This window comes from Dendrobates tinctorius, unplaced genomic scaffold (assembly GCF_039654945.1).
Source record: "Dendrobates tinctorius isolate UK_male_01 unplaced genomic scaffold, ASM3965494v1 ptg000098l, whole genome shotgun sequence".
In the NCBI taxonomy this organism is placed as follows: Eukaryota; Metazoa; Chordata; class Amphibia; order Anura; family Dendrobatidae; genus Dendrobates; species Dendrobates tinctorius.
Genome location: NW_027361766.1, coordinates 21,609,042 through 21,614,461, shown reverse-complemented (window position 1 = coordinate 21,614,461; position 5,420 = coordinate 21,609,042). Strand labels below are relative to the sequence as shown.

Here is a 5,420-nt window from a genome sequence, read left to right as displayed (position 1 = left end):
ATAGCTGGAGTACATTATAATGGTCTCGTAGTCAGATGATTATATGTTCAAATCATATTCATGGCAAATATTTTTAATTTTATTATAACTGCATTGTTGGTTGCAACTCTTTACACATTCAGCCATTAGAGGGCTCTTATACAACAGTAGGATGAAACAGAGAGTTTATTATCCACTGCTTCTCATGTTCCTGGGCGAGCTATTATTCCTTGAATATTGTGTAGTCTCTTTGTGTCTGAGAGGGTGGCTCTCTCTAATCTTAAAGTGAAAATCTTGCCTCCTGTTAAGACACATTTCTGCTTCTAAATATGAATGTACCAGTGTGTTTAATGAATCCCTCTAAACCAAATACACATCCTAAAGCATAGTAGAAAAAGCATCCTTCTGCAGACCTCGTGGCGCAACGGTAGCGCGTCTGACTCCAGATCAGAAGGCTGCGTGTTCGAATCACGTCGGGGTCAACAGTTTTTTTTTTTTAGCGCATAGCAATTTGCTAGCAGCAACCCTAATGCATATATCTATCATCCATCAAATGACTCTGACTAGGATATAGAGTGATTTGTCTTTTTGTTTATCGTCATGTTCACAGCATGCTGTTTTCCTTTGACTAGAACTGTGGAGCCCCTATATTTCTAATGGATTCACTTCTAAGTGTGTAATCATGCTGATCTTCCATGCTATTCATGTCCTATTAAAGGAGCACATACCAGGATGTTTAGCGCTGTCTTCCAAGACTAATACACTGCCTAGCAGTAGCATAGAATAAGCAGCCTTCCACAGCTCATAAGATATAATGGTAGGATTCCTGACTCCCAAACAAAAGGCTTTGTGTTTAAATCTGATTAGGGTCACTTGCTTTCTTTATGGATATTGTTTTTTTCTCTCCTCTCTTTCCGATATACAATGATCAGCCATATAAAAGAAAAACCAACGGCAAATGAAGTGAATTATATTACTTATAAAGTGACATTTGCATTTCATTTTTTAATTGACTCTGTTGGAACAAAGTCTACTTTTCTGGCCCAGATGTCACCTGTCACGCCGTTCTGTCTCTACCTGGTTGTCGGTGTGACAATGCATGTTTTTGCTTTAACCCTTTGCTCCTTTCCCCATAATTGAGCTGGGAAACTGTTGGCTGTTACCTGTATGGAGCCTGCTCAGTTCCCTGCTCTGCTGCGTAGCCGTGCATGTTTTGTTAGGTGTTTGCTCTGCTGCATTACCATCCACATGTGCGGTCCCTGGTTGCTGCTGTCCGTGGGTTGCGAGGTCACTTGCAGCTCGAGCATGACTTTCCACGTGTGTCTGGGCGTGCAGCCGCTGCCAGGTGCCCTGAGCCTCAGTTCCTGCACTGCACTGTGCTGTAATGGTTTCTGTGTGATGGTGATGAGCTGTGTTGCCTTTACGCCAAACATATCGTTTGGCATTGTTGCCAAAAAGTTCGATTTTGGTTTCATCTGACCAGAGCACCTTCTTCCACATGTTTGGTGTGTCTCCCAGGTGGCTTGTTGCAAACTTTAAACAACACTTTTTATGGATATCTTTGAGAAATGGCTTTCTTCTTGCCACTCTTCCATAAAGGCCAGATTTGTGCAGTGTACGACTGATTGTTGTCGTATGGACAGACTGTCCCACCTCAGCTGTAGATCTCTGCAGTTCATCCAGAGTGATCATGAGCCTCTTGGCTGCATCTCCGATCAGTTTTCTCCCTGTTTGAGATGAAAGTTTAGAGGGATGGCCGGGTCATGGTAGATTTGCAGTGGTATGATACTCCTTCCATTTCTGTTAGGAGTCTGATTTCTTCCTTCCCTATGATGAAATCTAGACCCTTACATGTTGCAGTCTCCTGCGTTTCATCTGCGGTAGAGGAGATTGCAGAGGAGAGTGCCTTGTGGCAACTCTCTCCAGAGGCCAAGTCCTCTGTTCCCTCCACTGAGCATGCTCTTGGGACGAGCTCCCATTGGAGTTCGGGAGTCACATGCTCAGGTCCTGTGTCTAATCCTATTGGCTCCTCCTGGAGCCTTGGAGACTTCCGGAAGGTCCCGTTTGGTATAAAAAGCGCGCATGGCTGTTCCGCCATGCACTAGTATTTCATACTTGCTGCCGTATGTATGGTGATGGATGCTTGGACTGGTGACTGACTTATTAAGAAACCCCTTCCCTCTGATAATACGATTGTGTGAGTGTTTGGGTTCAGCCAGTAGCAGCGCGCATATGCTCCATCTTGCTCAGCAGCTTAGCGTCTGCATTGCGCTAGCGTTATTGCAGCGCCTTGCCAGCGGCTCAGTTCTTGCCACGCTGCAGTTGCAGCTATCTCTGCGTCCGCGGTTGCGATGCTTCGCACCTTATTTGACGGTAGGTCTAGACGGAGTAGTCCTGCTGTTTAAGGCTACTCCTGTGACCGCGAATACCGCAACTATATCGCTGTATGTCTGTGACTCTGAACAGACTCTGCGTTTAATTTGAGCTTATTTGCCTGCAGCTCTGTGAGTATAACAGAGCTTGCTTTTGTACACTGGGTGTCGTCTAACCCTTGTGCACATTACCGCCTTGTGCTCTGCCTCTCTAGCAGTGGTTTTTCCATCCACCGCATGGTGGACCCTGGGTGGCGAAGGCACTTTATTTTTTATTTAGTGTCTTCCGCCACTCCAAACATAATACTAGCGCCAGGGTCTGGCTAGAGGTGGCAGATCAGCAACAACTGGTGCAGTGTGTGCGACAGCTCGAGGCTCGCTTGGCCACCCTTGAGAGGTCTCTCGCAGCTGCGCAGGCCACAGATGCTGCTGTTCAGGCACTCACAGATGCCATGGTACGTATGTCCGTGCCCTCCCTTGTGCCGACAGTTACCCGCCTCCCGTTGCCCGAAAAATTCTCTGGGGATGGCGCCTCCTGCAGGGGTTTCATCAGACAGTGCTCAATACACCTGGAGCTGCTGGCTGCGCAATTCCCTACAGAGCACGCTAAGGTGGCATTCATTATCTCCCTACTTTCGGGCAAGGCTCTGGAATGGGCTACGCCTCTATGGGAACGTGGTGACCTCGAGATTCGGACTGCGGCCAACTTGCTATCAGCCATCAAGCAAGTATTTCTCGGTCCTCGGGTCACGTACGATACGTCTCTGCAGCTGCTCGCCCTTACTTAGGGGTCGCTCTGGGTTAGCCAGTATGCCGTCCGTTTTCGGACACTGGCGTCCGAGTTGGAATGGTCCGACAGAGCGCTTATCCCCGTTTTTTGGCGAGGTCTAGCAGAGCACGTGAAGGATGGTCTCTCCACTAGAGAGATCCCCACCAGTTTGGAAGAGCTCATTTCTGTCTCCTCACGTATCGACCTCCGTTTTTCGGAGCGCGGTATGGAGAGGGCTCACTCCAAGCGAAGAGCTGCCTCAGCTCCTAAATTTTTTGTACCTCCTGAGCAAGAGGTTATACCCCCTGAGCCCATGGAGGTGTCTCGTACCGATCTCAACACAGACTCTGATCAGGAATCCATTTGCGGTTGTCCCCATGTATGTGCGGTTTCTCCGGAAGCCAGCTCCCCGCAATGGTCAGAATCTGAACCGGTCACCGAGACTTTTGTCCCTCCTCATCTTAGGGCTCAAGTTCCCTCATGGGCGCATGCTTCCCATGCGCCTCAACATCGAGGTTACATGCAAATCTCAAAGCTCTTGGCCAGAGCGTATTGGTGGCCTCATAGAGCTCGGGATATTAAAAAATGTTTCCAGGCTTGCACTTCATGTGCCCAAGTTAACCTTCCTAAGCGGAGAGTGGTGACGGTCGCTGATTCGCGGCGTTCAGTTGCATTGCCAGCTCCTGCCATCTCCCAGGTGTCTCTGTTGAAACCTGGTGACTTTTCTTCCACTGATGCCTTCCAGGTGTCCCGGTTTACTGTAAAACCTACCAGGACATCAAGCTCGCCTTCGGGTGAGTTTGAGCCCAGGTTGATGGTTCGGAAAGCTCAGGGAGGAGGGGGGCCCTAGGAGGGGGGTAATGTTAGGAGTCTGATTTCTTCCTTCCCTATGATGAAATCTAGACCCTTACATGCTGCAGTCTCCTGCGTTTCATCTGCGGTAGAGGAGATTGCAGAGGAGAGTGCCTTGCGGCAACTCTCTCCAGAGGCTAAGTCCTCTGTTTCCTCCACAGAGCATGCTCATGGGACGAGCTCCCATTGGAGTTCGGGAGTCACATGCTCAGGTCCTGTATCTAATCCTATTGGCTCCTCCTGGAGCCTTGGAGACTTCCGGAAGGTCCCGTTTGGTATAAAAAGCGCGCATGGCTGTTCCGCCATGCGCTAGTATTTCATACTTGCTGCCGTATGTATGGTGATGGATGCTTGGACTGGTGACTGACTTATTAAGAAACCCCTTCCCTCTGATAATACGATTGTGTGAGTGTTTGGGTTCAGCCAGTAGCAGCGCTAGCGCCAGCGCGCATATGCTCCATCTTGCTCAGTAGCTTAGCGTCTGCATTGCACCAGTGTTATTGCAGCGCCTTGCCAGCGGCTCAGTTCTTGCCACGCTGCAGTTGCAGCTTTCTCTGCATCCGCGGTTGCGATGCTTCACACCTTATTTGACAGTAGGTCTAGACGGAGTAGTCCTGCTGTTTAAGGCTACTCATGTGACCGCGAATACCGCAACTATATCGCTGTGTGTCTGTGACTCTGAACAGACTCAGCGTTTAATTTGAGCTTATTTGCCTGCAGCTCTGCGAGTATAACAGAGCTTGCTTTTGTACACTGGGTGTCGTCTAACCCTTGTGCACATTACCGCCTTCTGCTCTGCATCTCTAGTAGCGGTTTTTCCATCCACCACACGGTGAACCCCGGGTGGCGAAGGTACTTTATTTTTTATTTAGTGTCTTCCGCCACTCCTAACAATTTCAATGTGATCGCTTGCACAGTGCTCCTTGGGATGTTTAAAGTTTTGGAAATCATTTTGTATCCAAATCTGGCTTTAAACTTCTCCACAACAGTATCACGGACCTGCCTTTTGTGTTCCTTGGTCTTCATGGTGCTCTCTGTGCTTCAAACAGCACCTGAGGCTATCACAGAACAGGTGCATTTATACGGAGTCTTGATTACACACAGGTGGATTATATTTATCATCATTAGTCATTTAGGACAACATTGGATCATTCAGAGATCCACAATGAACTTCTGGAGTGAGTTTGCTGCACTGAAAGTAAAGGGGCTGAATAATATTGCATGCCGCACTTTTCAGTTTTTGAATTTCCACAAAAATTTCAAATAGCCAATAAATTTCATTCAACTTCACAATTGTGACCCACTTGTTGATTCTTCACCAAAAATTTACATTTGGTATCTTTATGTTTGAAGCATGATATGTGGGAAAAGGTTGAAAAGTTCCAAGGGGCCGAATACTTTCGCAAGGCACTATATAGAGTAACACAAAAGAAATAACATCACAATAA

The 5,420-nt window shown here is 47.8% G+C and overlaps 1 non-coding gene across 1 annotated transcript; it reads left to right on the top strand.

Annotated features, from left to right (window-relative positions):
* Nucleotides 1-389: 389 nt before the first annotated feature.
* On the top strand, nucleotides 390-461 carry TRNAW-CCA (transfer RNA tryptophan (anticodon CCA)). Its single transcript has one exon. It is a non-coding gene; the product is annotated as a tRNA-Trp (tRNA).
* The last annotated feature ends 4,959 nt before the right edge of the window (nucleotides 462-5,420 follow it).